The sequence below is a fragment of the Anolis sagrei genome, chromosome 4 (assembly GCF_037176765.1).
Source record: "Anolis sagrei isolate rAnoSag1 chromosome 4, rAnoSag1.mat, whole genome shotgun sequence".
Classification (NCBI taxonomy): domain Eukaryota; kingdom Metazoa; phylum Chordata; class Lepidosauria; order Squamata; family Dactyloidae; genus Anolis; species Anolis sagrei.
Genome location: NC_090024.1, coordinates 222862800 through 222873708, shown reverse-complemented (window position 1 = coordinate 222873708; position 10909 = coordinate 222862800). Strand labels below are relative to the sequence as shown.

General features: G+C 45.5%; 1 protein-coding gene across 9 annotated transcripts in view; it reads left to right on the top strand.

Annotated features, from left to right (window-relative positions):
- Positions 1-9202: 9202 nt before the first annotated feature.
- ADNP (activity dependent neuroprotector homeobox) overlaps positions 9203-10909 on the top strand; it is a 41010-nt gene continuing 39303 nt past the window's right edge. For 4 of the 9 annotated variants that reach the window (XM_067468195.1, XM_067468193.1, XM_067468194.1 and 1 more), the window contains exon 1: positions 9204-9626. The gene's annotated coding sequence lies outside the window, so the exon portion shown is untranslated. Of the gene's footprint in view, positions 9627-10909 lie in introns of all 9 variants that reach the window. The other 5 variants (XM_067468198.1, XM_067468197.1, XM_060772111.2 and 2 more) reach the window with 3 other exon arrangements.

Below are 10909 nucleotides of genomic sequence, written 5' to 3'. Positions count from 1 at the left end.
AATGGTGGGTGGGGGCTACTGCTTCTCAGATGAACCTTGAGAGGTTTGACTTCCTTCCTAGGCTCCCTTCCATCTTTATATGATGTTTCCTATCTTTTGGAAATACTGTATATACTCAACTGTATGTTAATCTTGTGGGTGTTAAGAGTAGGTTTTGGGCCCATGACTTAGTTGAGGGTAAAACAGGCACACAGAAAAGAATGTAAAGGACGAAGCAAATAACGTCAAAGAATTTACAGAATTCCAGCAGCTGTAACTGTTCATGTTCACTCTAAAGGCAGGACATGTGAGAAGAAAACTAACTTTTGGCTTTGGACTGTTTGCACACATGTGTTTGCATTTCCTGAAAAGTGAGCTGAAAGGGTGGTAAGACTCCTTGACTGGGAGGCCCAATATTTTGGAAAGAGATGCAAGCAGAAATCCAGTGCAGGCCATCCCTTAGTTACAAACATCCAACTTGCAAACAATTCCCAGTTAAGAACAGGGCTGAGATAACGGGAAGCGAGAAGAATCTATCCCTAGAAAGAGAAATCCACTCCTGAAAGAGTTATTGTCGGGGAAAAGACGTCTCCACGTGTTATCCCCAATCCTTGTTTCCACAACAAGCCACATTTTCCAAAATCCGATTCTCACAGGAACAGAAAGTGAGATGGAATCTCTTAAAGGGTACAGACTGCAAAGGGAACACCACAGAGGTGAATACCCTTCCCTATGCTATCCAAAGCTGGAGTTACACTTAAAAGGGTACTTGTTCTGACTTACGTATAAATTCAACTTAAGAACACACCTACAGAACCTTTCTTGTTTGTAACCTGGGGACTGTGTGTACTTTTCACCCCAAATTCCAGTGGGGTTTACAAAAGTAAATAAAAGCAAACAAGCTTTTTTTGGTTGCATAAATATCCACTCTGAATCAATAGCTGGTAAGAGCACTGTTGGCAACCATTACAAATATGAGTCTTCTTGGAAAAAATCTCTATGCACTTTAAGCATCAGGATCTTGCAATTTTGCCAAATTCTTGGAAAAAATGTACTATATATTTGGATGGACCGTATTGGTGAACAGCAACTTTTATAAGTTGGAGTGAGAGCAAGATTTCAGTCTTTCCTGGACTCTCCAGTGTTATCTCGTGTGTTCAGAGCAATTATCCTGCTGAAAAGTGAATCTCCAACTAGTCCCAGGTCCCTTACAGAATAAAACACCTTTTCCTCTAGGATAACACTATATTTTTTCTCCATTCATTTTGGCCTAAGTTCTGCCAGCTTTTTAGTCCCTGCTCAGATTATAAATAGACTATAATATTTACACATTAGGTACAATATTTACACATAAAATAGATAGTAGATTTGTCTGGAGCAGAAAGGTATGCAAAATCAGGCAAGTCTTCAATATTGTCTAAAAATAAAAATGGTTGATATCAGATGGTTGATTCCACATAGAAAGTGCTATTGCCCTGCTTCAAAGGATGGTGTAGCTGAGATGAGGCTAATGTTCATCACCATCAGCTACCATGACATAATCCAACAGGGTTAGTTTTGCTACAAGTACAGCCAGTACTCTGTATTTACAAGTTTAACTTATGTGGATTTCATTAGTAATAGGTTTAATTCATATGTTCAAATTAGGAATATCCAGGTCCTCTGTGGTTAACTTCTGTCAGTGCTCCACTGGAGGGCCTAAAGATTCCTAGAGAAAACACTTCACTGGGCATTTGTGGTGATGGTGGCGATGATATTTGTTATCCACCTCTCCTAACAGCTCAAGGTGAGGTACAACACAGTTAAAAGTATCAGAATAAAATATATAACAAAAATGCATACACTAAAACACACCACCACAAAATGCATATGTTAAAACACTATAGAATGTAAATTTAAAATTCAGCATTGTAGGTCCTCCACTGGGATTCTGTGATCGTCTTTTTCTTCCATAGTTGGAAACTCACTGCAGATTCACAGCCAATGACTCATAGAACACAATCAGTCCATGTATTAGCACTGTCACAGTTGATACAGAAACAGTTGATGCAAGTATGGAATTTCTTTATCCAGTTATAGTATACATTTCCATTTTTTTAGTCCAAGGATGTGGCCAGACTCCTTTGAAAAATGTCTACCGTGTCTACTGGCACAAGCAGCTTGCTACGGGGATAGAGAAGAGAATGGGCAAGTGGTGGAACAGTGCAAAAAAAAATGATAAAACTGTCACAACCTCTAATGAGGTTGTACTAATGAAAAATTGAGGTCACAAAAATAGGCAGCAGTAAAAGGTTTCTGAAAATCACATACTGGCTGTTTTAGATATTTGCACAAATCTGTTAGCAACAGCCTGCAGTGCTTACTGAGGACTCTGCAGAAAATGCTTCAGCTTTACTTTAAGGAAATGCCAATTTTGCTTGACAGCTATCTTTTCAGTTCATATGTATACCAAATAATTGGTTTAAAATAGTTTTTGTGATTCATTATCAGCAAATGTTTTATTTTCATATCTAGTGTGTATACCTATATACCTGGGGTCGCACAAAAATTTCTCAAGAGGAAAGGGATTGCGGGTGTAAGACGCAAGAGTATTGAAAGAACTAGTGAAAATTATTTCAGAACCACTGGCATCATCTTTTAGAGTTCTTGGAGAACGAGTCCCAGCAGAATGGAGGAGGGCAAATGTCCTAATATTCAAGAAGGGAAAAAGGATGACCCAAACAATTACCGTTTGGCCAGCCTCATGCTGATACCAGGCAAGATTCTGGAAAAGGTAGTTAAGGAAGTGGTCTGCAAACACTTAGAAACAAATGCTAATACCTGATTGCTAAAACACTGATTTATCAAAAACAAATCATGCCACACTAAACTGATCTCTTTTTTCGATAGAGTTACAAGCTGGGTAGATGTAGGGAATGCCATGGATGTAGCATATCTGGATTTCAGTACGGCTTTCGACAAGGTCCATGACCTTCTGGCAAACAAATGTGGACTAGGCAAAACTACAGTTAGGTGGATCTGTAATTGGTTAAGCGAATTAACCCAGGGGGTGCTCATCAATGCTTCCTCTTCATCCTGGAAAGAAGTGACGAGTGGAGTGCAGCAGGGTTCCATCCTGGTCCCCGTCCTGTTCAACATCTTCATTAATGACTTAGAGAAGGCCTAGAAGGCATGATCATCAAGACTGCAGGCAACACCAAATTGCAAGGGATAGCTAAAACCCCAGAAGACAGGAGCAGAATTCAAAACCATCTTAACAGATTAGCGAGATAGGCCAAAACAAACAAAGTTCAACCGGGACAAATGCAAGACACTCCACTTAGGCAGAAAAAAAAATTGAAATGCAAAGTTATAGAATGGGGGGTGCCTGGCTTGGAGTCCTCATGGGAAACTAGTTAAACATGAGCCAACAATGTCATGCGATATCAATGGGATTTTGGCTTGCACAAATAGGAGTATAGTGTCTAGATCCAGGGAAGTCATGCTACCCCTCTATTCTGCCTTGGTCAGACCACACCTGGAATACTGTGTCCAATTCTGGGCATCACAATTTAAGGGAGATGTTGACAAGCTGGAATGTGTCCAGAAGAGGACAACTAAAATAATCAAGGGTCTGGAGAAAAAGCCCTATGGGGAGTGTCTTAAAGATCTGGGGAAGCCCTCCTCTCGCTCCCCCCTCCGTTGAAAGCGTGACTTGTGGGGACGAGGGAGAAGGCCTTCTCTGTGGTGGCTCTGCGACTTTGGAGTTTGCTACTCGGAGAGACTAGGCAAGCTCCCACCCTGACAGCCTTCAGGTAGAGTCTAAAAACCTGGCTGTTTCAGTGTGCCTGTGATGAATGAGGACCAGCTCTGTATAATATGCCCAGCAATGCACTTTATCTCATCCTTTGGTGATACTCACCCCATTGCTTGTTCCCATCTGAAATCCCCCACTAGGCATACTACTCTATTCATCCATCTCACCCAGGGTTTTTATATTTTATTCTACCCCTTGTAACTTGGCCCAGCCTACCGTGCAGATTTTATTTCTTCTTTTATTTTGTTTCTTGTATTTAATTTTGCATTAATTTATTTACATTTTATTGATGTTATTATTTGCTGTATGTATTTATTTGATTTGCTGTAATTGTTCGGGCTTGGCCTCATGTTAGCCACCGAGTCCCCGTCAAGGAGGTGGTGGTGGGGTATAAATAAAGTTGTTTATTATTATTATTATTATTATTATTATTATTACTATTATTATGTTTAGCCGTCAGAAGAGAAGGCTGAGAGGAGACACAATGGCCATGTATAATTATGTGAGGGGAAGTCATAGGGAGGAGGGAGAAAACTTGTTTTCTGTGCCTTGGAGACTAGGATGCGGAACAATGGCTTCAAGCTACAGGAAGGGAGATTCCACTTGAACATTAGGAAGAACTCCATAACTGTGAGAGCTGTTCAGCAGTGGAACTCTCTGCCCCAGAGTGTGGTGAAGGCTCCTTCTTCAGAGGCTTTTAAACACAGGTGGGTAGCCATCTGTTGGGGGTGCTTTGAAGACAATCTTCCTGCTTCATGGCAGGAGGTTGGACTGGATGGCCCACAAGGTCTTTTCCAACTCTATGATTCTATCTTGAACAGGTTTCAACCCCATCCTTTTTTCTGTGATGGACAACAGAATCTCTACTTTGGACTATTGCAAAATGATGCATCCACCTCTAATATTGGGCAAACATCCAAGAACAAAAAGAATACTACAGGGAATGGTAGTAAATGCCATGAAGATGTCCACTTCCTAGTATAGATCTATCGCCTCCTTCAATTACAAATCTCAGAATTCCACAGGATGTTACAATGACCATTAAAGTGGAATCATATTTGTACAATTGTCACTGAACCCGAAAAAAAGATATTGTACTGCAGGGAAGGGCAATCAAAATAATGGAACAGAGAAACTCACCCACAAGGAAAGGTTATACAGTCAGCCCCCCGATTCTGAGTTCTACATGTGCAGATTTGATTATTTATAGATATTATTACAATATTCTCTCTAGAAATCTCTAGGTCCTCCATTGCAATTCTAAGATAAATTTTCAGTAAAAATTGACCATAGAGACATGCTGGAGGAATTAGAGGTTCCTATCATATGCTCTTTCATTTGTAGTTTTTCCACTTTCGCTGAGGTCTTGTGCCTTTCTAACCACAGGAAATGTGGAGGGCTGGCTGTGTTTATTTATTTAGGCTATGATGTTTTGAGTTGTGTTATATGCACATTCAGAGTTGTGTTACATGCACATACAAAGATGCATGAAGTGAGAAATAACAGAAGTGCCTAGAATAGAGAGGGAGACTCCCCCAACCCCAGCCTGTCTTATAGTACTGGAATTCAGAGCGATTCACTGAAGTCGAATTGTAAGAATTGAAACAGCTAAAATACACTACACATACATTAGCTGTCACAAGAGGCAGTGATGGTCAACAGTTTGGATGCTTTTAACAGAGGACTAGACAAATCAAAGAAAGAATGGGCGACCAGTGATGAATCCCTACTATTTCCAGTATGAGGAGTAGTATGCCTTTGCATTTCAGCTGCTGACGTTCATGAGGACAGAGCAGGGTTGTGTCCTCCTTGTGTGCTTCCCACAGGCAATGGATTGGTTACTGAATAAGAAACACAGGACTAGTGAGATCTCTTGGTGCAATTCACAGTGGCTGTTTTGATAATCTTAAGATAGATGATAAACTAATTGATATCAAAAGAGTAACCACTTAACAACTCTGTGCAATTAAATATGCCTGCTGGGCAATTGCAGTGGTGTTACTAATAGTACACTTGTTTATTATTACTGATGTGGTCCCACAGCATTTCACAGCACCCTTTTTATATAAGTGTTTTATTGTGTGTGTTTGGAATATTTGTATATACCATGCAATCAGACTGGGCCATTGCTGTGTATAGTTGCTGTTATGCTATAGCCATACAGTAAATGACTGCTGATTGTCTTCTTGTGTTTACACTCGCTAGCTTTAGTGAATGACCACTAATACTGTAGCCACTGGTGTGATCGTTATCTTTGTTGTTACATTGAAGTAGGACTAGTCCCCCTCTATCTGCTGTTGTGACAGTTCAACTGTCATTAGTATGCTTGGTCTCTCTTACAGAACTCCTGCCATATATCTAAGGACTGTAGCCTTAAGTAGAGGTCCATGCAACAGCCTGACTTTGTAGGCATTCTACACTACACAACATTCCAGTGATTCTGGCCATGAAAGCCTTTGCCTGTTGTGAAGCCACCCTGAGTCCCCCCTCCAGGGTGAGAAGGAAGGGATACAAATGTACAAAATCTATATAAATAAAAATGTGATGTTCGTTTGAGGGATGAACATAACTCAACAACCACTGGATAAATTGACACCAAATTTGGACACAATCCACCTATCAGGCCAATGAGTGACCACCACACTGAAAAACAGCAGAGGAGACTTTAAAAAACAAAACAAAAAATACAACACATGCGCAAAAGATGCAACACATGTTGCCATCTGATGTCACTGGGGAAAGAGTTCCACAGCAGAGGGGTCACCACTGAGAAGGCCCGGTCTCTCTTCCCCACCAGTAGCATTTGCAATGGTAGTGGGATTGAGAGCAGGGGAGATTCTTTTGAACAGTTAATCTGGGTGCTTTACACATTCAGTAGTGACTATCCATGGTGCCATGGTGATGGTCCTGGGGGATGACTATGGTGGCTTGGTGGTGGCTCCTCCAGAGGCCTTCTTCCTTCCTTCCTTCCATGTTGGCCTCTTGCATGCCCTGCCTTGCCCCCTTCCTTCCTTCCTGCCTGTATGATCACGACCAGCATGGGCTGAAGGAGGTCTTCTCCTCCTCATGCTGCTGCCTCAGGTGGAGCCCTTTAGGTGTGCAGCTTTAGGAATTGTGGGAGTTGAAGTCCAAAACACCTGGAAAGCCCAAGTTGGGTCAGGCCTGATTTATTTATTAAGTAAGCACATTTGTATCCCTCCCTTCTCACCCTGGAGGGGGGACTCAGGGTGGCTTCACAACAGGCACTCATTCAGTGCCATCCACATTCATTAAAAGACATTTAAAACAATTCATTGAAACATTACATTAACAAGGCATTTATTTAAAATCCAAGTCCGGGTCAACCCATTGTCATTCATGTCACTTGAGCCTTATTCTCGATTGCTGCCTCTTATCGTTCAAACGCATGGTCTCATAACTAGGTTTTGAGTTTCTTTCTAAAGGACAGGAGGAAGGTAGACAATCTGATGCCACTGGAGGAAGAGTTCCACAGCAGAGGGGCCACCACAGAGAAGGCCCTGTCTCTCGTCCCCATCAGTAGCATTTGCGATGGTGGTGGGACTGAGAGCAGGGCCTCTCTAGATGATCTTATTTATTTATTTATTATTATTTCTTGCACTTATTGACCGCCCCTCTCAGCCCGAGGGCGACTCGGGGCGGTGAACAACAACACAGAGACAATGTACAGTGAGCCGTGACAATACAAACCAGACAAATACAACATAACATATACTTATACTAAAAATCCGCTTCGTCAAGTCCTGGGGTCATAGCCAATTTCGTAGTCCTAGTTCATTCCATTGTCATTCAATACACTCAGTTGAAGGCCTGCTCGAAGAGCCATGTTTTCAGGCCCCTACGAAAGGCCATCAAGGAGGGCGCCTGTCTAACTTCAGCAGGGAGGGTGTTCCACAGCCGGGGATCTTAAACTTTGTGATGGTTTGTAAGGGGTGATTCCTTTGAACAGGTAATCTGGGTGCTTTACATATTCAGTAGTGACCACCTATGGTGCCATGGTGATGGTCCTGGAGGATGACTATGGTGGCTTGGTGGTGGCTCCTCCAGAGGCCTGCTTCCATGTTGGCTTCTTGCATACCCTGCCTTGCCTGTGATCAGGACCAGCATGGGCTGAAGGAGGTCTCCTCCTCCTGCCTCAGGTGGAGCCCTGGTCACGTGGCGCACGTTCTGCCGGGTCACGTGGGGGGCTGGCTGGCTCCCTCCCCTGGATTTGAACCTGCGACCTGTCGGTCTTCAGTCCTGCTGACACAGGGGTTTAACCCACTGCGCCACTGGGGGCTCCTGGGGCCAGCACTGAGAAGGCCCTGTCTCTCATCCCGAAGAGTAGCATTTGCGTTGGTGATGGGATTGAAAACGGGATATTCTTTGGAACAGGTAATCTGGGTGCTTTACACATTCAGTAGTGACTATCCATGGTGCCATTGTGAGGGTCCTGGGGGATGACTATGGTGGCTTGGTGGTGGCTCCTCCAGAGGCCTTCTTCCTTCCTTTCATGTTGGCCTCTTGCATGCCCTGCCTTGCCCCCTTCCTTCCTTCCTGCCTAGAATCATAGAGTTGGAAGAGACCTCATGGGCCATCCAGTCCAACCCCCTGCCAAGAAGCAGGAATATTGTATTCAAATCACCCCTGACAGATGGCCATCCAGCCTCTGTTTAAAAGCTTCCAAAGGAGCCTCCACCACACTCCGGGGCAGAGAGTTCCACTGCTGAACGGCTCTCACAGTCAGGAAGTTCTTCCTCATGTTCAGATGGAATCTCCTCTCTTGTAGTTTGAAGCCATTGTTCCATTGCGTCCTAGTCTCCAAGGAAGCAAAAAACAAGCTTGCTCCCTCCTCCCTGTGGTTTCCGCTCACATATTTATACATGGCTATCATATCCCCTCTCAGCCTTCTCTTCTTCAGGCTAAACATGCCCAGCTCCTTAAGCCGCTCCTCATAGGGCTTGTTCTCCAGACCTTTTATTATTTTAGTTTGTGTGATGAGGACCAGCATGGGCTGAAGGAGGTGTCCTCCTCCTCCTGCTGCTGCTGCCTCAGGTGGAGCCCTGGTCACGTGGCGCGCGCTCCGCCGGGTCACGTGGGGGGCTGGCTGGCTGGCTCCCTCCCTCCCCCGCGTGGCGACCCTTCCCCCCTCCCCTCAGGGAAGGATGTAGCGCCGGCTGGGGCGGCGGAGGGATTCTCGGGCGGTGGCGCCGCGTCCCTCTCTCTCTCTCTGTCTCTCGCGAGAGTGGCCCCACACTCTGACGGGGTTATGTAACCCAATTCCTTTCCCACCTCTTCTTTCTTTTTCCCCTTAAAGGGCCAGGGTCACAGGAGGGGAGGAAGGAAGGAGAGTGAGGGTTAGTCGTGGCCCCTTCTTCTACTCCGCTCTGCCCCCCCTCCTCCTCCTCATCCTCTCCGGCCGGACAATGAGTCCCGTATGCTAATGAGCACCCCGCGTCACTTCCGCTCTTTCTCGGCCGCCATCTTGGCCAGGGCAGGTTCTGGGCAGGAGGGACCCGGCTGTATTGTCTGCAGGGCGCCGAGGAGGGAGCCCCCCCCCTTCCTTCCTTCCTCCCTCCCTGCGCTTCCCGGAGACCGAGCCCTGCGGGGACGACGGAGGACGACGCCGACGCCCCTCAGCCTCCTTCCTCCCTCCCTCCTTCCCCGCCAAGGCCGGGCCCCCGCCCTGCTCTGCCCTGCTCGGCTCTGCTCTCCCCTCACAGCCCGCAGCGCCCCCCCTCCCCTCAGAGCAACATCCGGGGCCCTTTGTCTGCCTCCCCAGAAGAAGAGGAGCAGGAAGGAGGGACTGGCTGACGGACTGAGGAAGGAGGGAGGGAGCCCGCCAGCCAGGTAGGTGCTCCCCTTGCCATCCTTCCCTTTCTCCATCCATCCTTCCCCTCTCATAATAGTCTACCGGCATCCTTGCGCCCGCTCTTCTCCAATCACCTTCCTGCTTTCCTTCCCTCCCTTGGTTTCCCGCTGGATTCTTTCTCCCTCTCTGGTTTTTCTCGCTCGCTCTCTGTGTGTGAGTGAGTGTGTGTTGCATCGCTTTCCCCCCTTCCTTCCTTCCTCCGCCCGGTTTCAATGCAGGGAGGAGGAGGAGGAGGCTCATCGATGCCCGCCCTGCATCGTGGAAGGAGGGGAGGAAGGAAGGAAGGAGGGAGGCCGAGGCGGCCGTGCTGCTCTCGAGGGGCATGTGGCGCGGGAAGAATATGGGGGGAAGGCGGGCTCAGGCCGTGGAATCAAATCCCACGTTATCTGCTTAGAGGTGGGGGATATATATATATATATATAACATATAACCCTGTAATTCAAGGCAGAAAACCCCTTTGAACTGGGTTATCCGAGTCCATACTGCCATCCATATAATATATATATATATATATATATATATATATATATATATATGGTATTTTAGGGGCCCTTGTCTTCTCTAAGGGCCAAATAACCCTGTAACTCAAGGCAGAAAACCCCTTTGAACTGGGTTATCCGAGTCCATACTGCATCTATATCTATCTATCTATCTATATATATATGGTAGTATAGGGGCCCTTGTCTTCTCTAAGGGCCAAATAACCCTGTAAATCAAGGCAGAAAACCCTTTTGAATTGGGTTATCCGAGTCCATACTGCCACACACACATATATATTTGTGGCAGTGTGGATTCGGATAACCCAGTTCAAGGGGGTTTTCTGCCTTGATTTACAGGGTTATGTGGCCCTTAGAGAAGACAAGGGCCCCTTCCACACAGCTGAATAAAATCCCACATTATCCACTCTGGATTATATGGCAGTGTGGACCCGGATAGCCCAGTTCAAACCATCTATAGTGGGATTTTCGTCTTGATTTTCAAGGTAATATGGCTGTTTTTGGAAGGGCCCTAAGAGAAAAGAAGGGCCTTTTCCTCACAGCTGGATAAAATCCCACGTTATCTGCTTTGAACCGGGTTGTATGGCAGTGTGGACTGCCCTATAACCCGGTTTGATATTCTGCCTTACTATTCTGGGCTAAGAGAAAAGAAGGGTCTTTTACTCACAGTTGGATAAAATCCCACGTTATCTGCTTTGAACCGGGTTATAAGGCAGTGTGGACTGCCCTATAACCCGGTTTGATATTCTGGGTGTGTGGAAGGGCCCA